General features: G+C 39.5%; 1 pseudogene; it reads left to right on the top strand.

Moving 5' to 3' along the window:
- Nucleotides 1-3,057: 3,057 nt before the first annotated feature.
- On the top strand, nt 3,058-26,093 carry LOC109080005 (annotated as a pseudogene).
- Nucleotides 26,094-27,349: the final 1,256 nt, after the last annotated feature.

The raw sequence follows: 27,349 nt of genomic DNA, 5'->3' as shown, positions 1-27,349 counted from the left end.
ATATACATAATAATATTCAGTATTGGGAAACAGTGTGTGTTTGTGATGGAGATTTTAGTGACATTATTCCACCATTAAATGGTGACAGGAGACTGTTTTAGAGTCAGCAGTAAAGAGTTTTATTTTAAAAGAGAAAAAAGTGCTGTTTTAAATGAGGATATTTTTACTTTTAACAACACCTTGTAAGATGCCACAACTGCCCCTTTGTTTCTCCACTAGAAGCAGGGGCAGTTGTGGCTGTACCTTCCAGCGATCGGCCAGCTGAACACTTCCTAACAAGATCTGAAAACTTCCGAACGAGGTGTGAACACCTCCTAACTAAACCCGAACAGGTCCTTACAGATGGGACAAAGGAGTCAATCAGCAATCTAGCTGAAAAGCCAATCTCGCTGCTGATTGGCTGAATGAGTTTCATGACATTCCAGCTGTTTGCAACTCACTGGACATCTGCTATTCGGAGACTCATGGTAAGCATTATCAAATTGCAAATAAGTGATAGACATTAATGCATGATTTGGAATAAAGAATATTAGGATTGGTACACTTAAGAGGTCTACGCTTGCGTAGCAAGGCAAGCTAACTTAACAGTGACGTGTATCACATATTGCTAACTAACACTAGTTAACTCTTTGATGCATAACATAACATATGTTGCTAGCTAGCTGTTTTGTGTATGAGTTTAAACTGCATGTTGTCAAAACAGATGTTTAATCCCCAAAAACTCCATTCTCCTGTTACTACATTAACACAGCCGATAGCTACTGCCAAGAAATGCACGACTACATTGATTTGTTCCACAATATTTTTCAGATATGATCAAAACAGACAAATCCTCTGCCTACTGGAATGACATCTGCCATAGGTATGCCCAGGGCACCTTACAGTTCGGTACAGGAAAAAGACCTGGAAGCAGAAAATGGAAGGAGGTCCTGGAGCAGACTGATGGCTGTCCCCTGCAAAGGGGGAATAAGGTGGACCTGTTTGGCAGGCACTTAGTGTGCACTTGTGGGTTCCATAAGGTAGGTATATGATATAATATATCAAAGGCATGATAAGTCCCTGTATCATGTAAAGACTATTTTATGAACCATCCCCTGATCTATTCTCAGAGTGCACAGTTCTGCAGTATATTCTGTGAAATTATTTAACATGAAGAGTATGATCTTCTTTTGTAGAGGCAGACGGCAGCTCAGAGGAGGCAGGGACACCACAGGGAGAACAGGGGTGAAGTGTTCTCTGTGTAGTGTGGTTGAGGAGGCAGAGAAGTTCTCCGAGCACAGCTGTGGGGTCAGGGGCCAGGGTGCTGTTTGACTCCTCCAACACATTAAGCCCAGCCATTATGAGACCCTATTTGCTTCACATGTCAGCCCTTCAAAAAAATCCCACACCATCTCCACGGCTGGTGCCACCTATGCAGCACCTGCCGTCTCCATCTCAGCGGCCATCTCCGACTCTACTCAGCCCAGGCAGCACACATAGAGAAGGCAGAAAGTTGCCTAAGCGGAAGTGGATCGAGTGGCTAGGGGTGAACCACCACAGAAAAGACTAGCAAAGGATATGTATCACTGTATCTGCAAGCAGTGTGGGCTGGCAACACTCAGCTGAAGGGCCCGTGGTATTGTCCAGCCTCAGGCGTCTCTGTTGCACAGTGGAGGGAGAGTGTACAGGGAGGTCTTTGATTATTTTTGTTCAATTGGAGTATATAGTAGTTATGTATATAGTTAGGTTTTTATATAGTTGTATATAGTTAAGTTTTTAAGTGCGTTTGCTGTGAACATTTTGTTTTTATTTGCTGTTTGCAGTGCTTAATTTGCAGCGTTTATAAAAAAAAGAAAAAAGGGAAAGACACAACTTCTTCGTTGTTCTTGATCTCCATCAGGACTTCCTAAATAAAGATGGGCAAACAATGCAAATGCAAGAAAGAATCCAAATGTACAACGGACTCCTCTGAAAGACTGAGGAACAAACGCAGGTCATTATGCAGATCTGAAATCTGTTTCCAGGTCCCCGCAAGAGTACTGTGTTTGAAGGACTTGGCGGATCATCATAAATATCTAGATCAGATCTCATTTTTGTTTTTAATCTGTTTAGTGGTTTCAGTTTTTGTAATTTTTTTTATGCGTCAGCAAGAGCTTCGCAGCTGAAGGACGTCATCACAAACAGATCACAGTTTTTTCAAAGGTCAGTTCTCATCAGTAGCATTATAATTTATCTTTTTAAGATTGTATTTTTGGCATTTAATGCCTTCGACAGGACAGGAAGTGGACAGGAAGTGAAGTGGGAGAGAGAGAGAGGGACAGGATCCACGAGCCGGGACTCGAACTCAGGACGCCACAGTGGCACTACATGACATCTAACAACACAAACCTAATTCACACTTTACTAATGGTCTTGTATAATCAGTACTTACATGCTATTATGGTCATTAAGACAGAATTTAAAAAAAAATTAGCACACCCCAGATGTAGTCCAATCTCAGCTATTTTTTATTTTCCCCCATTTCTCATGAAGGGTAGTAGACTGGACGAGTGAGAGCAGATTTCCAGAAATAAGGGCCCCCCTCGTGTGTGTGTGTGTGTTTCTGTGTCCCTGTGATGGGTCTCTCTCTAGAGTTACAGTGTTTCTAGATAACTGGTGACTGCGTCTTGTGTTTAGACACTGAACACTATTCTCACTTAACGAGGACAGATGAGGAGTAACAGCTGGCATACTTTTGTCAATCAAACAAAATCAACATTTAAGAATTTAATAAATTAACTGTTTCATTTTGAACTGCACAAAAAGTGAATTAAAATGAAAATTGCTTATATAAAAGTGCATTACCACTGAAATCAGTAAATCACAGATAGACCACACATTCCTTATACAAGACAGGTTTGTTTGTTTTCTCAGTGTATCTGTAATTCAAAATCAATAGTTTTAAACCCACCATCAACACAGTCCTTTAATAAAATACACTGTACAAAACAAAGTGTAAACTTTGTAATATGCAGATGAAGATACCTGACTCTGTTCATGATGGAGAATCTCACCAATGCTCTATAGTTGGTGTTATAATCACATTTGATTACATTTAGATACAAGCCAGAAGCTTTTGAAAAAGAATCTGTGATATTGATAGCTTTCTGAATCTGTGGTTTTTCTTTTGAATCAATCCTTTATCTTATTGTTTAAATGTGTTTTCTGTGTTGTCTGGTCCACATCTAATACGGTAGGTGGCGATAATGCAGCTCGACATTGGTGCTACCCGCCATAAAAACGAAAAAGAAGAAGACGTGTGTTTCGTGTGAACAGGACTTTATTTTGGCGTGGCGACGTGACGTCATAAGTCTGCGCAGCGCTCCTGCATTTTTGTTTCTGCCGAACAAAGGTTTGTTTTTAATCTTTTAAAGTGTTTACATCAATACAACTTTTTTTTTTAATGTAATGTTATAATCTGTCTAATAGCAGTAATGAACACAGTTGTTTATAGTGAGGCCCATCCAGACACGAGTAACAGAAAGGATGCGTCTCACTGTAGTGCAGCAGAATCATAAACACTCTGTTTGCTCTGAGATTCATCCCATAACTGTTTGTCAAGAAATTAGTCTGTGTATTATATGATAAGCGTTTTGTGTCATCTGATTTAGACAGAAGAAAGTTTGATTTTTGACTAGAATATTTTATTTTGTCCTGGAAGTTTGAGCATTGTGCAAGTTGGTACATAGTTTTGAAATTGTGCTTATAGAAAATTGTTTAATGAATTGTGGTCTATCGATCAAGAAAAACTAATAGCCAGAAAAATGTATGCTGGCTTGTCTTGTTCTAAAAAGATAAATAGTTTGGTTGGTTAGGTCAGAACAGATAGATGCTCTGGGTGTTTGCTAAAGTGTTGCTAGGCGAGTCTGGTGGTTGCTAGGCTCTGGCTGTGCAGTTGCTGGGGTGCCGTTATACTATCACACACCTCTGTTAACAGAAACACCAACATTGTTTGCAAAACTGATCCAGTCTCACTGCTTTGATGTACAGGTGCTGGTCATATAATTAGAATATCATCAAAAAGTTGATTTATTTCACTAATTCCATTCAAAAAGTTAAACTTGTATATTATATTAATTCATTACACACAGACTGATTTATTTCAAATGTTTATTTCTTTTAATTTTGATGTTTATAACTGACAACTAAGGAAAATCCCAAATTCAGTATCTCAGAAAATTAGAATATTGTGAAAAGGTTCAATATTGAAGACACCTGGTGCCACACTCTAATCAGCTAATTAACTCAAAATACCTGCAAAGGCCTTTAAATCGTCTCTCAGTCTAGTTCTGTAGGCTACACAATCATGGGGAAGACTGCTGACTTGACAGTTGTCCAAAAGACGACCATTGACACCTTGCACAAGGAGGGCAAGACACAAAAGGTCATTGCAAAAGAGGCTGGCTGTTGACAGAGCTCTGTGTCCAAACACATTAATAGAGAGGCGAAGGGAAGGAAAAGGATGTGGTAGAAAAAAGTGTACAAGCAATAGGGATAACCGCACCCTGGAGAGGATTGTGAAACAAAACACATTCAAAAATGTGGGGGAGATTCACAAAGAGTGGACTGCAGCTGGAGTCAGTGCTTCAAGAACCACTACACAAAGACGTATTCAAGACATGGGTTTCAGCTGTCGCATTCCTTGTGTCAAGCCACTCTTGAACAACAGACAGCGTCAGAAGCGTCTCGCTTCAAAAAGGACTGGACTGCTGCTGAGTGGTCCAAAGTTATGTTCTCTGATGAAAGTAAATTTTGCATTTCCTTTGGAAATCAAGGTCCCAGAGTCTGGAGGAAGAGAGGAGAGGCACACAATCCACGTTGCTTGAGGTCCAGTGTAAAGTTTCCACAGTCAGTGATGGTTTTCGGTGCCATGTCATCTGCTGGTGTTGGTCCGCTGTGTTTTCTGAGGTCCAAGGTCAATGCAGCCGTATACCAGGAAGTTTTAGAGCACTTCATGCTTCCTGCTGCTGACCAACTTTATGGAGATGTAGATGCAGCAACCTGGGCTCTCATAACACCTGAGCAGTGCCACAGACTGATCGACTCCATGCCACGCCGCATTGCTGCAGTAATTCAGGCAAAAGGAGCCCCAACTAAGTATTGAGTGCTGTACATGCTCATACTTTTCATGTTCATACTTTTCAGTTAGCCAAGATTTCTAAAAATCCTTTCTTTGTATTGGTCTTAAGTAATATTCTAATTTTCTGAGATACTGAATTTGGGATTTTCCTTAGTTGTCAGTTATAATCATCAAAATTAAAAGAAATAAACATTTAAAATATATCAGTCTGTGTGTAATGAATGAATTTAATATACAAGTTTCACTTTTTGAATGGAATTAGTGAAATAAATCAACTTTTTGATGATATTCTAATTATATGACCAGCACCTGTATGTCTTTCTAATGTTAGGAAATTCAAACTCATAGACTTGCACTAAAACGTTATTTAAACCAAGTAAGTTAGCCATTTAATATCAATAAATTTGCTCATCTGCTTTAGTGATACATGCTCAGACACATTTTTGACCCTGGACCACAAAACCTGTCTTTTTTCTAAATTGAGAGTTATTATTCATCTTATGGATGATTAATTAATAAGTCGTTGTTTTGTTTTTTGTTAGGGGGAATATTTTTGTGTTGTGTATATATTTTTGAAATCTGGAATCTGAGGGTGCAAAACAAAACAAAACAAAAAAATCAATCAAAATATTGAGAAAATCGCCTTTAAAGTTGTCCAAATGAAGTTCTTAGCAATGCATATTGCTAATGACAAAAATACAAAAATGAAGTTTTGATATATTTACAGTAGGAAATTTACAAAAACTTCATGGAACATGATCTTTACTTAATATCCTAATGATTTTTGGCATAAAAGAAAAATGTATAATTGTGACCCATACAATATATTGTTGTCTATTGCTACAAATATACCTGTGCTACTGATGACTGCTTCTGTGCTGCAGGGACACATTTAGCATCTGCTGATGTTTTTCATGTTTTTCTTTTTTGTGTGTGTCTTGATTTGGTGCCATGGATATTGAAATTTATTTTTTATTTTAAACAGTATAGATGATTATTTCATGTCAATGCAATAGCCTTTTGGTGAACACAACTGTATATCAGGCCATAAATTCCCCAAAACTATGCCTGGATACTTGCTTTTGTGTTGCCACCCCTCATAGACCTCATGCAACCCTATGAATCATTTTCTAGATGTCTGGAGTGTGTGATGAGAGATTCTAAGTAAACATTTTATTGTTTTGGTGATGTGTTTGATGACTACTTTTACAAATAGATTGAGTGTTTTAGTGTTAGGGTGGAAAACTAATTAAAACTCACCTGACTGTAGCTTCCTGTAACCCTTTAGACCTTGATTAGCTTGTTCAGGTGTGTTAAATTAGGGTTAAACCAAAACTCTGCAGGGCTGTGGCTCTCCAGGACCTGTTTTTAGGGAGCTGACTGAGACACACAGAGATTTAGTTTGGGTTTATTTTTCTGTCTGTTAATTATTCTAATCTTAATCACACAGAAAACCTCCCGTGAGGCGACTGAGATCATCGAGACACACGGTTATAAACATGGCATTTATTAAAGAGGGCAGTGAAGACATGAGGATGGAAGAAGCTTTCAGAGTCAAACTTGAAGATACTGAGACACAAACAAAGATGGCGTTTATTAAAGAGGAGAGTGAAGACGTGAGGATTGAAGAAACATACAGAGTCAAACATGAAGATCCTGAGGAACAAACAGGTTGGTTTTCATTCTCAAAGTCTTTCTTCCGTCATTCTGTATCTGTTATTTGCTAATTGATTCTGTATTTCTTTTATTTTTTTAGTGTGTATATGGAATAGGTAATTTTGTTTAAGTGGATTGATCAGTAGTTTTGCAAGCACGACTCTTGCAGGACTTTTCAGAATGGGATGTTTTTTTGTTTTGTTTGTTGCAGTCTCATACTTTTTAGATGCGTTGTGATTTGTAAATACTACTGCTGTTTGTTAGCTTTTGATATATGTTTTTATCCTTATTAAAGCTTTAGTCATCAGAACTATGAGCCCTTTGCGAAGAGAAACCATGGCTTTACTACAGTGGCCAAATCAAACACAGAACTATATTTAGCATGCCTGTAGCTAAATGAGCATGTGGGTAAACGCTACATAAAAGCTGTAATCAAAGAATAGTTTACACTGATCACATAAACGCCAACAAACACCAATATTTGAAGTTCGCTGTGAGACTAAACAGAAGTTTGTAGCCGTTTGATGGATGAGTATGAATTAGATATCAGCTAGCTGACTAGTGGAGCCAAACAGCGTTGACCTTTGTTTACGTCCTTGCTACAACATAAAAATAACGAAAGGAACTATAAATGGAAAACACATCAACAAAGAATAAAACTTACAGGTTGTGGCCCATAAATAGCAGTTTCTTCTTTTAAAGTGGGAACGTCTCCTTTTTCAGGACAAGCTTTTGGGTGAATCCGGTGTTCTAACAAATAATGCTACCTATCAGATCATGTTACCAACACTGTATTTTTAATATTGTAAGGTTAGGTTTAGGGTTGGGGTAGGTGTTAATAAAGCCTCAACCCACATTAATATCATGCTGGAAGCACAATCTGATAGGTAGCATTTTTCACACTCGAGAGGAAGCTGTGAAGTAAAGCCTTGTTTACATCATGGATAATAGTTTAGCAACCAAATGTTACATGGCAAAAAATGGAAACATTTGGATGTCGAATGAGAAGCTTTTGAGCCCAATGCCGTTTAGTTTCACTTTAATAAATTAATTTTAGCTTGATGTTTATATTCTGTTTATAATGAATGCCACTATAGCCTAATTTGTGTTTTACTTTTTATAGTTTGATATAAAATTTTATAGCTACTAATTTTTCATTCTTATTTTGTAATACTGTTAAACTTAAAGGTTTTTTTGTGGATTAAGGAGAACTAAATATGCTATGTAGTGTTTATAAATAGTGGTCGACCGATATATCGCCAAGGCCAATATATTGGCCGATATTTGGTCTTTTTCCAAATATTGTCATCGGCTGATATGTTTTTCTGCTTGGCCGATGTGTTTGAGGCGGGATTTTTATTTTGACAGTGCAGAGAATTCTCACATTCAGTGCTCACATTCTCCCTCTTGTTCACCGTCGTTGTTAACCGTTCTGTCTAATAATCAGATAGAACGGTTAAACAAAGGAATTAATGTATACAAAAAGTATTATAACGATTGCTTTTATATTATTAGTAATAGAAAGGCAAACATTATAATACTTTCTTGTTTGTCGTCAGCATTAAGCAAATATGCATTTATATAATTTAAACGAATCTTTGAATGACTAATGAACATTTAATTTCACAAACCTTGCAAACTTTGAATCCAGCTGTAAGATCTTGTGAAGTGTGCAGTTTTATTCTGCATGATCGCGTGTTCTCTGTGTGACAGTTGGTCTGTGTGAATTGAATGCTTTAAACTTTAAACTCGTGATTTCAAATTGTGCTGGGATGGAATTAATGAATGCCATTGTTTGAAATTATAAGGTTAAAGGGTGTTTTTAGAGTAAGATCAATTTCTCTTTCATGAGATTACGTCCTCTTTTTGGCTGGGTTTCGTTTTTCCATGTCGTAACTCTAAAGAAATGTGGCTAAAGAAATGTGTCTTTTAATCTCGATTTAAACAGAGGAAGTGTGTCTGAACCCCGAACATTATCAGGAAGGCTATTCCAGAGTTTGGGAGCCAAATGCGAAAAAGCTCTACCTCTTTTAGTGGACTTTGCTATCCTAGGTACTATCAAAAGTCCAGTGTTTTGTGACCTTAGGGAGCGTGATGGATTGTAGCGTGGTTAGAAGACTAGTTAGGTACGCAGGAGCTAAGCCATTAAGGGCCTTATAAGTAAGTAATAATATTTTGTAACTGATACGGAACTTAATAGGTAGCCAGTGCAGAGACTGTAGTATTGGGGTAATATGATCATATTTCCTTGACCTGGTAAGGACTCTAGCCGCTGCATTTTGGACTACCTGTAGCTTGTTTATTGAGGATGCAGGACAACCACCTAGCAGTGCCTTACAATAGTCCAGTCTAGAGGTCATGAATGCATGAACTAGCTTTTCTGCATCAGGAACAGGTAACATGTTTCGTAGCTTGGCAATGTTTCTAAGATGGAAGAATGCTGTTTTTGTAACATGGGAAATATGATTTTCAAAAGACAAGTTACTGTCTAATATAACACCCAGATTTTTGACAGTAGAGGAAGTAACAGTACATCCGTCTAATTGCAAATTGTAATCTACGAGATTCTGTGTAATGTTTTCTGGTCCAATAAGTAATATCTCTGTCTTATCTGAATTTAATAGGAGAAAATTTTTAACACACTCTGTTAGCTTAGATAATTTTGAAGTTTCACCTGGTCTTGTTGAGATATATAGTTGAGTATCATCAGCATAACAGTAGAAATTAATCACGTATTTTCTAATGATATTACCAAGGGGCAACATGTATATTGAATAGGGGTGCTCCAATTGATCGGCTGGAATAATTTGTTGCTTACATTTTATTGTGTTTAAACATGTCTTTTAAAGATTGTATTACTGTATTAAAATAATTGCAATGCTTAAAAAGCATTTTCAGTGACAATGTTTGGATTTGAAATCAAAATAATGGATAAATGTTGTGTTTGTGCCTTTGTGGTAAACAACCAAGGATCAGTAGTGGACTCTTCTGTGAAAGAGGGGAATTCCCCCATTTTCAAAAATGAAATTCAGGCCCTAAATAAATTTCTAAAAATCCTGATTGGAGTATCAATATTATTGAAAACAGCAGAGGACCTAGGACAGATCCTCGTGGCACTTCATATTGTACTGGTGATAATTGAGATGACTCCTCATTTAAATAAACAAAGTGGCAGCGATCGGACAGGTAGGATCTAAACCATCTTAAAGCCTGCCCTTTAAAACCTGTATAGTTTTGTAATCTATCTATGAGTATGTCATGATTAATAGTGTCGAACGCAGCACTAAGATCAAGTCAAACTAGCAACGAGATGCAGCCTTGGTCTGATGCAAGAAGCAAATAATTTGTAATTTTTAGGGGTGCTCCGATCAGGATTTTTGGGGCGGATCACCGATCCCTGATTGCTGGAAGCTGTATCACTCCATACCGATCACCGATTAAGAGAAGACAACTGAATTGACAACTGTGTATTTATTTGCAAGCAACATGTCCAGCAAATTAACTTAGCAGCCTGTGCTTGGTTATTAGGAACAACTTAGGGCTTGACTAATACAACTTTCCTGTAGAATATATAAATAAAATAAGACATAACATCTGAGTCTTTAAATTTAGCTTTAGGCTACTTTGAACTAAAACTGCAACAAAAAAGCCTATAGCCAAAATATTGTTTTGAGTCAGTCAGATATTGGTTATTGTAAAACACCTTTTCAAGGAGCACAGGTAGTAAAGTGCACAGCAACAAAAAATTCAAATAACTAACAACTTCCATATCTGAATATCTATAACAGCTTTTTTTGTGAGATGCTCATTCAGATTTTGTGGGCATAGAGAGAGGAAGAGTGAGGTAGAGAAAGAGAGAGGGGGATAGAGATTATTAGATTGCCCAAAGCTTACTTCTTAAGCATCAATGGCAGATTTTTCTTTATAAATATAAGCATCTCTGCATTTTTGGCTGACAGGTTGTTCCTCTTCTCATCAATATTATTCCCTGCTGTGCTAAAAAGTCGTTCGCTATCAACACTTGTACACGGTGCATAGAGGTAGGTGCGTGCTGCTTGTGCGAGAGCGGGAAAGCGGTTTTTATTGTTCTGCCAGTAAACAAGTGGCTGTCCGCTTTGAGGGATAACTGGCTCTGACAGGTAGAGATTCAATTGCAATGATGCTGAGCTGCTGATGTCACTGCCACCACATTCCTGATCTCCACCCAACAACTCAGCATACATAGCATGCAAGGAGCCAGTTCGTGGTACTTTCTCTGGGGGTCTGGACCCGCTTGCAGCCAAACTAGCCTCACCATCCTGCTGCTCCAATCCAGTGGCCAGGACATCAGAAAGCAGCCCATGTATCTGGGGCTTGACTGCATCAGAAAAATATCTTTTGTACCTTTTATTTACAAGAAAACAAAACATTCATTAATTTATTTAAATTGAATATGAATTTGTCAAAAATCTGAATCAAAAATACTTTAATTATTTGGTTACAGTTGCTCCATGTTAGAAAAGAAATATGTAACAGCACAGAGAAATTACAAGAAAAATGGAAAATCTATACTAAGAAATGTTCTATTATTTAATTTTGAAGGTTATGATTGGCTCTTGCTATTAGTCAGCCTAGCATACTCCAAAAAATATGCTTTTTTATTATTATTATTATTAATCTTATTAATAACTCTTCTAAATGCTCATGTTTACAGCAAATTTAACAGCGCGCGCGCGCACACACACACACACACACAAACGAATATGTAAAATAAATTTTCTCACCTCGGATCGAGGATTGTAGCGATGCTATACAGGCACTCAGATTCAATGTCACGGAATCTTTTCTGGACCGCTTCCAACAACGTGGCTTTTGAAGTTTTTACACCGTGGTCAGTCTCTGCTGTCTTCTCAAGAAGATGAGTTAAAGCTCTGATGGATGGTATAACATCTGCAGCCGATGCAGTTGATGAGCTGATCTGCTGCATGAGCTCTTCAAATGGGGCGAGTAGCGAAATCATATTTTCAACTAATTTCCACTGGCTACTGGTGAACATGGAGGGTAAGTCATAGTCGGCTACATAAGCACACAGGGCCCGTTTCTGTTCCAGCAGACTCTGCAGCATGTATACAGTACTGTTCCACCTGGTAGGTACATCTTCCTGTAGTCTCTTGATAGGCTGGCCCAGTTGTTTCTGAATACTTTGAAGCCGTGAGTAAGCAAGCGGGGAGTGTTGGAAATGACCGACGATGCGTCTTCCAGAAGCGATTATATCAGCGATGCTGCGTTGTGACATGACTCCCTCGGTCACAGCGAGCTGGAGTGAATGCGCCATGCACGGCAGGTTGGGTAGATTGCCATCCCTCATGGCCTTTTCCATGTTCTTTGCGTTATCCCTTAGAATAACATGCACTTTTTCCTTCGGGATTCCCCATGCTCGAAACATGTCGCTGAATGCAGCAGCAAGAGCCTCTGCGGTGTGTGACCCTGAAAACTCTTGAGAATGTAGAACAACTTTTTGTAGTTTGAAGTTTTGATTAATGAACTGCGCAGTGAGGCTCAACATGGACATGGGGCATGCACTCGCACTCCAAATGTCACTAGTGAAACCAATCGATGTTATGTTGTCCTTCATAAGGCTGTCGACATATGTAAACACGGTTTGGTATAACTGCGGCAGGCACACATCAGTGAAATATTTACGCCCTGGCAGAGTGTAACGTGAATCTAAATAGGACATGAGTCGCTGGAACCCTTCGTCTTCCACAACAGACAGAGGCTGGTGATCTAGGCAAATGACTTGACAGAGGCTGGTTATTTATGTAATTGCTGTAGGGTTGCTGTCTTTGAAAAGTCTCTGTTACCGACAGCTGAGTGAGTGGAGCCTGAGTTGCTGAATTGTCTCGCTCTCTCTTTGTGCTAGCTAACTTTGTGCCACAGCACAGCAGACCTCCTTACAGTTTTGTCGCAGATGTGGAACAACATCTTAGATAAAGGAGGGGAGGTGTACATTGTTGCACTAGACATTAAAGGAGCGTTCGACCAGGTTTTGCTAAACGGGCTTCTGGATAAGCTTTCTGCTAAAGGCATAACTGGGCCATTACATTCTTGGCTACAGAACTACCTGAAAGGAAGGTCCATCCAGGTCGTGCTCTCTGGTCAGTCCTCATCACCTCAACCAATCAACGCCTCGGTGCCCCAGGGATCCATTCTCGACTCGCTATTATTCTAAATCTTCATAGACGATGTTGTAGAACAGTGCGATAATAACATTTTTCTTTATGCGGATGATTCCACCATTTACACCCCAGTAACGTCACTTAATGATCCCAATGTGGCAGCATCCCTAAATAAAGACCTGGAGAATATTCGCAGGTGGGCCGATACCTGGAAGGTCACGTTCGAGCCTAGCAAATGCAAGGCTATGGTTCTGTCGGGAAAGAGGCTTCCATCCTGCCCGGACCTTTTTTTGGGGGCAACCAGAATTGACCTTTGTGAGCAGTTGAATATTCTGGGACTATGTATCGATAGGAAGTTGCTATGGACTAATCACCTGTCAAACATCTGCAAGCGTGCTGGACAGCGTCTTGGAGCTCTGCGTAGGTTGGCCAACAAGCTTGATGTTAAAGGTAGGGCCAATGTCTATAAGGCACAAGTCAGGAGTACCATGGAGTACTCTTTCCTTGCCTGGATGAACGCATCACAGACCACCCTTGGGCAGCTTGACAACATCCAAAAAAAAGGCACTGAAAAAATCATTGGGGAGGATGAGGACACTGCCCTAAGGAAATATGCAATTAGCCAGCTCAGCCAACGTAGAACTGTTGTAGCAACAGCTGTGCTTTTTAAAATGCACACTGAAAACTGTCCGGAGGATCTCAAAGCTCTGCTACCCCCACCAGATCTCCTTTGCCGAACCACTCAGAGAGCACGACCAAGTCACACCCTAAAACTCCCCAAGTTCAACACCAAATGCTTGGGGAGGAGTTTTCTTCATTCGGCTGTAACAACTTGGAACTGCCTCCCCTGTACTGTGGTAGGTGAAATCACCTCAAAGAATGTTCAGGCCTTCAAGAAGAGACTAAACAAACACCTACTCAGCTAAAAAACTGTAATCTCCTGATGCTTAATGTCACTTATCCTAAATATCTAGTCCTGAGCAGCTGCAGATCACGATAGGCTCTCGGAACATGAACTGTTAATGCCTGTATCTGCATAAGCATAAAAAAAAAAAAAAAAACATTTGAAAACTGCTCATATTCCTTTACGTGACTAACCTTCAAATGTCTGATGAGGTTGGTGGTGTTAAAAAGTTTTGCGTGCTTTCCGCCTTGTGGGATTTGCTTAGTACACACGTTGCAGATTGCTAATGTATTGTCTTTTTCGCACACCTTGTAGAATTGCCAGACCGGTGAAGCCATATTTAGCAGCGCGTAAAAAAATCGTCTCGCGAGTTTTGCGTCATCTGATCGGCTTTTCTGGATCGGCCTTTATAGAGACCGCCGATCAAACATCCCAAAGCTATTATCGGCCGATTATGATCAGCGACCGATCAATCGGAGCACCCTTAGTAATTTTAACAAGTGCAGTTTTTGTGTTATGGTGGGGCCTGAATCCTGACTGAAAATCTTCATAGAGATCTTTTTCTGCAGGAAGGAGAACAATGGAGCAGACACTTTTTTTTATTTTAGACATCAACGGAAGATATAAAATGGGTCAGTAATTTGCCGTTTCATTAGGATAGTGATAGTTCTACCCGGGCGATAAAGTGGAGCCATACAATTAATACAAGTAATACGCAGCATGCATGATACAAGATACAATACCTATATCAGTAAGATCAATTCCATGCAATATAATTAAATCTAGCATATGATTAAAAGATGAGTGGGCCCGGTGACATTTTGCTTGACCCCAAAAGAGTTTAAGTCTGTAAACGTGGATCATTTGTATTATCAACATGAATGTTAAAGTCTCCGACAATTAGCGCACTATCAACATTAACCAAGAGGTCTGAGAGGAAATCTGCAAATTCTTTTAGGAAATATGTATACGGCCCTGGCGGTCTATACACAGTAGCCACAGCAAGAGATGGGGAGATTATTTTTTTTTTTCTCCATATCTGACGGTGTAATATTAAGCAGAAGTATTTCAAATGAATTAAACCTATATCCTGTTTTCTGAGTAACATTGAGAATATCACTGTATATTGTTGCAACAACGCTGTCATGACCAATCTGACAGGGCTCATGCTTATTACATTTGCTTATAACATCAGTCTCAGTCAAGCTTTTTTTTTTTAAACAATTTTGAGTATATCAAAATTGTTATCTATGATTGTTTCATTTACAATAAGTTCTACTCCAACTCTGCTGGGGTGCAGGCCATCAGTGCGGAAAAGCCTAGGACGTTTTAATGGTTATTGTCATGGTGTAAAGAACAGAAACTGCTCTTTGCTAATAATTGGAATCTTTTCTGGGACCAGTCAAGTTCTTCCACACTGACCGAATCAATCATATATTTTTGAACCTTTCCTTTTAAGCCTTGTGGGGTCTTCGGTCATTTCTGACCGGAATATTTTATGTTTTGAAATGTTAAAAATCACAGCTTCATCGGAATGATATGAAATGCGGTGACTTTTATGGCACTTAGGGTGTGAACACACATGCGTTGAGGGCATGATTCGAACAGTCTAAGTGGGCGTAAAAAAAAATAGTAACACTCAGGGTCTTCAGTCAAAAATAACCAGCCATAGGAAATGAATGGGAAATAGACAAAAATACAATAATTCAGAGAATATTTGTGTACACAATCTACAAATCGGTCCCAAAACTAAAAAAAAGTGCACGGTAGTGAAGGGATGACACTATAAAACATCAAGAGTGTGATATTGACACATCCAATCACACACAGATGCACACGCGCGCACACACACACACATACTTACACATAGACACCTATGAAATACTGTGTCTGTAACACAGAGCAAAGTTTTGAGAATGTGAAATCCATTCAATAATTCAGTCATAATGCAGAAAAATGACGCTCTAAAATGCAAAAATCCAGTTTGCAAGAGACATTCTTTAGTTATCTGTGACCTCTGCAGCAGTTAGGCAAGCTGTTATGTAGAGTTAGTATGCAGGTAATATACAGTTATAGTAGTTAGTATACACAGCAGTTACATAGTAGCCCGCATAGGATAAAGTTAAAATAGTATTTATAACTCTTATTTTATTTTATTATTTCTCTTTTATTTACTGTTTAATTTTTTTAATGCTTCCTGTTATTTGAGCATGTTTGTTATTGTTGTTTCCTTTTGTTAGTGATCATTGACATTTTACAAAAATAGACATGTTCATTGCAAAATGTTTACATAAACTGTTATGTTTGAATGAATTGCATTTTTAAAATTAAGTTAAGTAAAAAAAGTTTGACAAAATGCTTACTTGTGTTCTCTTTCTAACATAATGTTCAGCTTTGATTGTAATCATAATGCAAAAACTTTAATGCAAATAATGCATGAAATCATTATTTATAACAAAAAAATCTAAAACTATACAAAAAGTACTCTTTAGAATGTATTAATATATATTCAAGTCCACTACTTAATGAGTCAGCAATTATGTCTAAAATTAATAAGGGAATTCACAAGCCTCTCTATAGATTCCTATACTGGCAATAAGTGGTTGCACCATGCACTTAGGGGGAAGTCATAGCCTAATGGTTAGAGAGTCGGACTTGCAATCCAAGGGTTGTGAGTTTGAGTCTCGGGCCGGCAGGAATTGTAGGTGGGGGAGTGTATGTACAGCACTCTCTCCACCCTCAATACCACGACTGAGGTGCCCTTGAGCAAGGCACCGACCCCAACCAACTGCTCCCCGGGCGCCGCAGCATAAATGGCTGCCCACTGCTCCGGGTGTGTGTTCACGGCTTCTGTGTGTGTGTTCACTGCTGTGTGTGTGCACTTTGGATGGGTTGAAGGGAGAGAATTAATTGTGTGTGTTGGTTTACTTGGCTGTATGTCATGTCACTTACATGTTTTTCTTTCTTTGCTCTGACCAGGTGGCGCTAAAAATCTTCAAAAGGCCTAGTCTCTGGTTTAATCTGAAATACAACATTAATTTAAAAATAATTTTGAAAAATTAGAAAAAAAATATGTACTATTTTCTATGAGAAAAATTGTTCATAATTATTGCATAAATATTAATTCATACCTTAAAATTTTCTCAAAATAAAAAATATTATTGAATAAAAATATATTCCATTGATTTTACTGGGGGGCAAAAAAGTTACATTTCAGGTGTCCGGTCACTTTTGACCGTGAAGACCCACCCTGAGTGTGACTCCCAAATGAGGGCCGCACAAGGGATACACAAAGGCATTGTCATGTTAGAATAGAAAAGGATCCTGTCCAAACTGTTGCTATAAAATTAAAAGCACACACTTCCCTATCATTTCATTAAGATTTAAACATTAAGATTTGTACTCATGGACAGTACTTAAGTAGTCAAACCTGTTCATTAGAAGGGGGTGTCCCAATACTTTTGGCAATATAGTTTATCTTTCCATAGAATATGCTTGTTCATCTGTCTCCCAATTTTCAAATGTTTAACTGAAGTCTTAAAAGCTAGTTTTTTATCAGGGATGGAGCTAAACTCTGCAGGACAGTGGCCCTCCAGGACCGAAGTTGCCCTGAAATGGGAGTGTCATGACATGCAAAATGTGCATTGTTGCAGGGTCTAATATGAAGTATGATGGGTGTTTATGTATTTTTAATTTATGTTATGGTTTTAAAAGTGCTATATAAATAAAATTGAGTTGAGTCCTAAAGATTTTAATTAGCTGGTTCAAATGGGTTTGATAAGGGTTGGAGCTGGACTTTACATGAATTCACATAATCAGGAACAATACTGAGGTAAAATAAATGCTCATGGGTGCGTCTCCCAAAAACATCACTAACAACTGTGGTCACCTCTTCCGTCCGTCGTGTCAAAATCTAACCAGTCTAGAGTTGGAGAGATCAGTGTCAAAAATAAAATTAAAGAATAAGGGACTATGATTTTAACTTCCACACTCTGTCAAGGAACTCCAGCGATTCCTTGGATTTGCCAACTTTTACCACAGATTCGTCCAGAATTTCAGTCTCCTCTCAGCCACTCTCACTTTCTTGCTCTGTCGATTACCCAAGTTCCTATACTTGAACCCGAAGCTTAAGCCGCCTTTAAGAAGCTCAAAGAGGCACTGCTTCCATCCTCACTCACCCAGATCCCTAACTACCGTTTCTGGTGGAAGTGGACGCCTCTACCACTGGCGTGGGCGCTGTGCTGTCACAGTACCATGGAGAGCATCCCCGCCTCCATCCTTGTGCCTACTACTCTAGGAAGCTTTCCCCGGCGGAGTAAAATTATGACATCGGAAACCGGGAACTTCTTGCCATCAAGCTGGCTTTACAGGAGTGGGGCCACTGGCCTGAGGGAGCTCAACACCCCTTTACTGTGATTATAAGAACCTTGAGTATCTCCACAGTGCCAAGAGGCTAAACCCCTGCTAGGCCCACTGGGCGTTGTTCTTCACCCGTTCCCACCTACCGTCCTGGAGATAAGAACCTCAAAGCTGACTCCCTGTCTCGTATCCACTCTCCTGACGAACCCACCACACCAGAGCTGATCCTTCCTCTGGCCATCCTAGTCAGTTGTATCCAGTGGACTCTGGAAGAGCAGATACGTGTCGCCACCCTCTCCGAACTTGCTCCGCTGGGAGGCACAGAAGGGTAAACCTATGTTCCATCCTCCCTGCGGCCAACCCTTCTGGGCTCACTGCATGCTTCCCCGGGCTCTGGACATTCAGGCAGCCAGCGTACTCTCTCACTCCTACAAGCTCGGTACTGGTGGTTCAGTATGGCCTGGGATGTCTCCTAGTATGTCCACCGCTGCTCAGTCTGTGCCATCTCCAAGACTCCACATCACCTCTCTACTGGTAAACTGATTCCTTTGCCCATCCCACGTCGTTCATGGACCCATGTCGGAGTTGACTTCATGACCGATCTCCCTAACTCCGAAGGGTTTACCTGCATTCTCGTTGCAGTCGATTGGTTCTCAAAAGCCTGCAGATTGATTCCGCTCAAAGGCCTCCTCACAGCCATGGAGACAGCCAAAGCCCTGTTCCAATATGTCTTCTGCAACTTTGGCATCCCTGAGGATATCGTCTCCAACCGTGGTCCAACATTTCCCATGTCTGGAAGGCATTCTTCAAACTCTTGGGTGTTACACTAAGCCTTTCCTCCGGACCAAACCCCAGACCAACAGCCAGACTGAGCGGAAGACACATGAGATTGGGAGGTACCTCCGGACATACTGCCATTCCAACCAACACAGCTGGAGTCGTTTCCTCCCGTAGGTCAAGTATGCGAAGAACTCCCTGAATTAGACCACCACAGGCCTAACCCCGTTCCAGTGCATACTCTGTTTCCAACCCCCTCTGTTTCCTTGGACAGTAGAGCCCTCCGACATTCCAGCTGTGCACCACTGGTTCCGAATGAGCAAGAGAGTTTGGGACTCAGCCCACGTCCACCTCCAGCAGGCAGTGCGGAGACGTAAGGCCTTCGCAGATGCCTGCCAGTCCAACGCCTCCATCTATCACCCAGGAGATAAGGTTTGGCTCTTGACCCGGGATCTGCGTCTCCACCTGCATGGAAGCAAGCAGAGTCCCCGCTACATAGGTCCAGTTACCATTCTGGGGTGCATTTCCCAAAACCATAGTTGTTAACTTAGTTAGCAACTATGGTTTTGGGAAACGCACCCCTGGATGGGAGACCTCATGGGAAAAACTAGGTTGCTGTTGGAAGAGGTGTTAGTGAGGCCAGCAGGAGGTGCTCACCCTGTGGTCTGTGTGGTTCCTAACACCCCAGTATAGTGAAGGGGACACAATACTGTCAAAGTGCACCGTCTTTAGGATGAGACGATAAAACCGAGGTCCTGACTCTCTGTGGTCATTAAAAATTCCCATGGCACTTCTCGTTAAGAGTAGGGGTGTAACCCCGGTGTCATGCCCAAATAGCCGCCACTGACCCTTGTCTATCATGGCCTCCTAATATTCCCCATCCACTTGATTTGGCTCTATGACACTCTCTCTTCTCCACCTGTAGCAGGTGTGTGGTGAGCACACTGGCGCCGTTGTCCTGTGGCTGCCGTCGTATCATTCAGGTAGATGCTGCACACTGGTCTTGGTTGAGAAGAGACCCCATTATTGTAAAGCACTTTGGGTGTATATCAATACACTATAAAAAGTGCTATATAAATGCATCATTCATTCATTCATTCATCCTGAGGCAGATAAATGAGGTCATCTTCCACCTCCAACTTCTAGCCCGGTATCGTATCCTCCCAGTATTCCATGTCTCACTCCTCAAACCCGTGTTTCCCTCTGCCCTTGGTCCCAACGAACCCACAGTGCCTCCTCCTCCTGAAGTCATGGCAGAACCCTCTATCTACTGCGTCCAGAACATCTTGGACTCTCAGTGGTGGGGCGGTCACCTGGAATACCTCATTGATTGGGAAGGGAAACCACGCTCACCAGATACCAATCCCCTGATTATTGATCATCACCACCACCTGTCTCAACTCATCAAGAGCTATATCCTTGCACTCCATTGTCTGGTCTCAAACAGTCCATGTTGACTACCTGACTCTAACCTGTGATACCTATCTACCTCTAGCTCCAGCGTGCTGTTCCCCATTCTCCTCCGCTCCAGTGATCCATCATCTCCATTTATATGTATTGACTGAACAGTTGTTGCATGTGCATCATGTAAAAACTTATTTTATATAACTAGTCCCACTAGTTGCATTTGCATTTTCGAGAATGTTTTATTTGTTATTAAATAAACGAGTTTTGCTAAATTTGCCCACTCATTCAAGGTTGACTAGCACTCATAGTATCAGCACACCATCAGTTCCCCATAAGAAACGGCTGGATTCAGTCAGTGCTAGCTTCATGCATGCTCATAACTCCAGCTCAATATTAAACATGTCTGATGCAACATCTAGAATCAGTATTCGGTCAGTTCTTGCTTGATGCATGCTCATAACTCCAGCTCAATATTGTTCGTTCTAACCCGTCAACAACTCGCCGTGATGAAACATATTACTGAACTTGTGATAATTTTAATTAAAGTACTCATATTTACTTCAATAACTGAAACTATGTTAAAATGAATGTTTCATTTGCATAGAACGTGTTGTCTTTCTTAACGCCGTCATGCACCCTTCGCATGAAGTTGAAAATCGATTCCTGAGCAATCCGATGCAACTAATTCAGCACCTTCACTTGGGACAGCGCCTTTGTAACGTTGGAACACGGTAGAGAGGCAGCTTTTAAGAAAGCTTCCTGAAGGGACACTTCGTAGGACAACACTTAGGAACATAACAACCTTGGTAAGATATATCTTTAGAGTCGTCCCCCCCCTTACCGCGCGCTAAGAGTGAGCGTGTTATTGGGTTAACCGGCGCCCTGGGGTGATTTTATATAAACTGCTAGAACCGGTTCTTGGAATAGAGAATCCCGCTGTAGCAGTATGTGCAAGTATCGGCTGAGCTAAAGAGAACTGCTGCAACATGAATATACAGTCGACAAAACTAAAAAGCTGAAGCATTTTAGCCAGCCCTGGGTTTACATTGGCTGTCTGACTGTTGTGAGAACAACATTTGCTCTAACACCGATAAAACCTTGGCAAATGTTTTCAAGTCAATTATATACAGTTTTTGAAATAAAATAAGCTGTTCCTGAAAAATATCATGCATTATTGATGGACACACAAATTTTAGTTTGACAGTTTACAATCCTTTCATTGGTTTTTTATCTTTAAAAAGCTGTTAAAAAATTTTCCAACATGTTTTTGTTTCTGTTTTTACACTTTCTGATTATTAACAAAACACTCAAGGAAAAATGCGTTTTGTCTCTCTGAGTAAACTACAGTCATGCGCCGTAACATCAGCTCATTGGACCTCTGTATCAAACGTCTGTCTGAAGAAAAAAACACGTTCTTCGCGGCACGCTGCACCAGTGTACGATGATTTGAGTACCTTACTTTAGAAAATTGTGCTGACTAGAGATGTGGAACTGTTTTGAACGATGCAGTTCGGATTGTGTGAACTGAGCGTTGCCAGCTTTACAAAAATGTATCTGATGGTGAAACACATTACCTTGTTGATTGGAAATCTCTATCAGTCCCAGCCAGAGCAAATGTAAAACAGGGCGGGCATCACCATTTGTGTTGGGACCTGCAGGATCCCTAATCCGGGACCTTCCTGGATGTACATCACGCCTCACCGCCACCAGGCCCGACACTCTCCGGCCGCAACTGATCCAGATGCGCAGCAGCAAGGGGGGTTTTTTTTTGCCCTTCAATGAGCCAAAATAACAAGGCGAACGGTGCCCGCGGTTACTCCTCTCCTCAGAGGTTACAACGTGGCTCCAGTAGCCGCTCGAATGTCCAAATTAAGGTACTGATGCGTTCCTACAAAACTTCCACTGGCAAAAGGCCACCAACATACCTAAACTCACTAAGTTCAGTCTTATGCACCCTCCCAGAAGTTTGTGCTCTGCCAAGGTGAACGACAGCCTTGTGTTTGCCATCCCAAAGAGGTGTTACAAAAAAATCACTCTCACGGACTTTTCCTGGACTGCTCCGCAGCTGGCTGGAATGACCTCCCCCATCCTCAATTCAAACTCATTTTCAAAAAAACATCTAAGACTCATCTTTTTTCGCCCAACAGTAACCAACTAATACATGTCTTACCTTTTCTTTTTCTTGTCGATCATATTCTTTAAAAAAAAAAAAATACCCTGGCTACGTGTGCTGCACTAGACTAACTGAGACTTGTCCATGGCACGTGTATAACGTTGTTGTTCTCTTGTTGATCTGAGTTGTTTCTATTGTTCTCATTTGTAGAGTCGCTTTGGATACAAGCATCTGCTAAATGATAAATGTAAATGTGGCGCTTGTGGCTTCATGCTGTGCAGTCAGGTGAACTGCTTTTTTTTCACGTTAAACATTTTATCGAGTATTATGACCAGACTTTATTTGATCCTGTTCTGCAAAATGTTCGATTTTGAAGTTTTGGGTTTCGATAGGGCTATTTGTTTTAAAAAAATCCACGCATTTATCCGTGCATTAGATCGTGACATTGCATGGTGTTGCAGACGAGACGACGATTGAGCGCGGGTTTGGCCTAGATGTATTTGGAGGTTATCGCTCACGTCTCGTTTATGGTCGCATATCCAAATGGTTCCATAATTCGCAATGTATCTGAATGTTAAAACTATTTTAATAATTCTATATATTAAATATTTAATTTGTTTATTTAGTTTATTATGTAAACTAGGATGGAAATATCATCCTCTTCACATGAGCCAAAAACGTCATCTGGCATAACAGCAGAGTGGACCGGTATACTACCGGGTCTATTTAAAACTGACCAGTGTAACCTTTTATATGGTTGGTTGACTGTGTTCCTGGGCCCAGTGGTAGAGCATTGCGTTAAGCAGCGCCCAAGACGGTTGTGGGTTTCACAATTCCCAGGGAAACACAATGTTAGGTAGAAAACTGGTTAGTCTGAATGCGTTGTAAGTCGCTTTGGATATAGTAACAGCGGCTTCTGGGTAACTGCAAATGTACTTTATTTTAATAATGAAACAGACTGTGATGTAAGTTTGAAATTAGAAATGCCACTTTAGATGTTCTGTGTCATTTATACCAAAAAAAAAATGTTGTATGGTGTGCTAGTGGGTTTGCAGCGGAGCACTATTATTTATTTTTATATATTTTATTTTTTATATTTTCAGGTTAATTGATTTTATTATAAAATCATTTATTTAAATGTATATTAAGTTTTACATTTATGTTCAACAAACTTGAAAAATTCTGCTTGATAAAATGATCTCTAAAAAACGTATGTAAATGATTGGACTTTTTATATATATATATATATATATATATATATATATAGTATATATATATATATATAACCTGTTTTATCTATTTAATACTTGGTCAGTTTATTGATTTGTTTGGTTAACTTTAGATTTTTTTTTATTTTTAATACCGTGCAGTGCACAAAATTAAAATTCTTTTTGACAGATGGTCAAGTCATGGCTCCAATAAATGATGATAAGTTTAGAAATGGTTGTGCATCCACTTATTATTAGTGTGACAATTTTAGCATGCCAATGAGGGGGGGGGAAACCTTCAAGATATCGGCCCTAAAAATCGGCAGACATTCGGCCATCGGCTGACCTGACCTCTAAAACATTGGCATCGGCTATAGAAAAAAACCCATATCAGTCGATCTCTACATGACAATTACTTTTCTTGTAAAACGTGACAAACAAGATTGCAAATTCAAAAGCGATAGCATCCAAAGCCTGCGGCTTACAAAATAGCAAAGAGGAACTCCCGTTTACAAAATTCAAGTCACAAATAATACTACTAATGAAAAAGAACAGGTTAAATGGTAACCTTTTTCGTTTCCATATAAATTATAAACTGAGAAAAATGAGCATGCATTGATTAATCCCATACTGTAACAAAACAAAAACAAAAAAACCACTGCGACAATATCATATGCTCATGCGACCAACTGAGAAAGTTAGTTGCAAAAAAAACACCAGTGTTAAGAATGAGTCTGGAGCCCAGGCTTTTATAACTACCAGCTTGAAAGAATTTGTGATGTGTCCTAAAGAATGCAAAGAATTAACAATATTGACAAGAGGTTCTGAGTTAATTTGTATTTGTTTATTGGGTATAGAATCTAGCACATGAGGTTGGATTTGATGTTTTACTTTCTAAAGGCTTTAATGTCTTGGTGCCGTTAAATTGGTGTTCTCTTGTTTTTGTTTCCTTTCACCTTAGACCTGATGCCACTGAAAGAGGAGAGTCAACACTTTAATGAAATGGAAGAGAAAAATCACTATGAGAAATGTCATGATTTTATGGCCAGGGAAATATCTTTTACTTACTCACCAACTCAAAAAACACAAACTAGATGTGTTGAATTCCAGATGAGAGTTCACACTGGAGAGAAGCCTTATGCCTGCCAGCAGTGTGGGAAGAGATTTTTCGAAAAGAAAATTTAAAGTCCACATGAAAATGCACAGTGGAAAGAAGCCTTTCACTTGCAAACAGTGTGGGAAGAGTTTCTCACTAAGAGGAAATCTTAACATTCACATGAGAATTCACACTGGAGAGAAGCCATTCGTATGCTCACAGTGTGGAAAAAGTTTTAAACAGAAAAAGTACCTTAATGCCCACGTGACAATTCACACTGGAGAGAAACCTTACACCTGCAAACTGTGTGGAAAGAGCTACAAAAGAAATGAAAATCTTAAAATTCACATGAGAATTCACACTGGAGAGAAGCCTTACACCTGCAAACTGTGTGGGAAGAGCTTTACACAAAAAGAAAATCTTAAAATTCACACAGGAAATCACACTGGAGAGAAGCCGTTCAAATGCTCTCAGTGTGGAAAGAGTTTTAAACAGAAAAAGTACCTCAATGGCCATATGACAATTCACACTGGAGAGAAGCCGTTTGATTGTGATCAGTGTGAAAAGAGTTTCAGATATAAAGCACAGCTTGATCTTCACATGAGGAGTCACTCAGGAGAGAACTGTTTTATATGTCAGCAGTGTGGAAAGAGTTTCTCTCACAGAGGAAACTTTGAGAATCACATGAGAATTCACACTGGAGAGAAGCCTTTCACCTGCACTCAGTGTGGAAAGAGCTTCACAAATAAAGGAAACCTTAAGATTCACATGAGAGTTCACACTGGAGAGAAGCCTTACAAGTGTGTTCAGTGTGACATCAGTTTCACATATCACACAAACCTGAAACGGCATGTGCAAACTCACTCTGGAAAGAAAATCCAAACCTGAGGAAAATGGCAATTTCAACAATCATCTGCGTGTTCACTCTGAAGAAAGACAATTCAATTGTGATCAGTCTAATTAAAACATCACATAACACATTCTTATGGAAAATCCTATAAATGTGGGAACCTGATTGTGTCCTTTGTTAATTCCTATTCGGACAGGATTAGTTTTACATGGAGAGGTGGGATAAAGTAAGTGTTACCCGTCTGAATGTGTCATCTCAGTAATAATGGACAATATCAGTAAAGATTACAGGCGACATTCTCTAAAAAGATCCAGAAGAATTACCTCAGGTAATGCTAATCCCATGCGAATAGACCAGCTGTAAATATGTACGCAAATATTCCATCTTTTACTGTTTTAAAGTAGCTTTCTGTGGTTTTTACAAGTATGGAGGCACTTAAAGAAGCATTCAGTTGCATGTTTTCAGCACACCATTCATGTCTAATGTAAGGTTAAGAAGGTTATTGTTAGTTGTTAGAGGCTTATTTTTTTTTTTGGTTTGTGGTTAGTGCCTTATGAATTGTGATTTGGGGTTTTCTTATACAACAGAGTTCTCTTACAAAAAAAGAAGTTGAAGTGTTTTATTAGTATACTTTTCAACTAAAAATAGGAAAGTATTCTTCTAATCTTCACAGGTGAAGAAGCAGAAACAAGCGATAGAAGGATTGCTTATGAACATGTAATCTAACGTGATTATCAATCATTAAACAGACATATAAATCAAAACTGCCTAATGTTACCTTGAAGCTCTGAGGGTATTGATGTACTCGATCTAGTCCATATATATTGTAATCATCGATCCAGATGTAGCCTTTGACAAAAGTATGAGTTTTTTTCAGCTTTTTATTCAAAATGTTGCTGTTTTATGAAACCTACCCACATTCAATTGTTGATTAAAAAAAGAATGTGTTATGCTATAATAAAATGTTTGTTTTTAAAAAAAGCAGAGGTTCATTTCTTTCATTTGATAAGCTGTATGTACAGATGTTGAAACAACAGAAGATTTTTTTGGGCATGAAACTTTTGTGAAAAATAATTTAAAAAAATGCTGCCTTTGGCTGGCAAGTTAAAGTACAGTTAAAGGTGTATTTCAAGTATAAAATGCCTAAAATGGAACATAGTAGTATACTTCATTTAAAGAAACTTTCAGCATTTACATAATAGTATGTGCACAGTTTACCCAGCAAAAAATAAGAAATCAGACACTACATAAAAAGGCAATTGGTATAAAAGGACAATGAATTCAACCTGAAACTCCAGCATTGAATGTAACCAGTCCATGAATGGCAATGCAGTGTACACAAACAAGTGAACGATTGCTTGCAAAAATGCAATTCTGATAATGGCTAAAGTACGGTGGTTGAGAGAACTCAATGCGCTGCAACCTAAGAAAACGCATGCAAATAGAAAAATCACCAGCAAATTAAGAAAATATCTTCATGAGTTTGACAACATATGCTGCAAATACTCTCAACCCAACCAAAAACAAAAATGCGATTCAAAAACAGAAACATGCTGCAAATATTTACAACACAACCAAACACAGAAATGTGCTGCAAATAGCACACTGCAGACACCCCCATTGTTACAACTTGAAGATTCTGACATCCATCCAAAAAAAGGTGCGCTCATTCAGAATGGTTGCATTCGATCCTTTGCTGGCTGTGCCGATTTAAATCTAGTGG

This window comes from Cyprinus carpio, unplaced genomic scaffold (genome assembly GCF_018340385.1).
Source record: "Cyprinus carpio isolate SPL01 unplaced genomic scaffold, ASM1834038v1 S000006465, whole genome shotgun sequence".
NCBI classification, from domain to species: Eukaryota; Metazoa; Chordata; class Actinopteri; order Cypriniformes; family Cyprinidae; genus Cyprinus; species Cyprinus carpio.
Note: the sequence above shows the minus strand (reverse complement) of the source record. Positions and strands in the feature narration are given on the sequence as shown.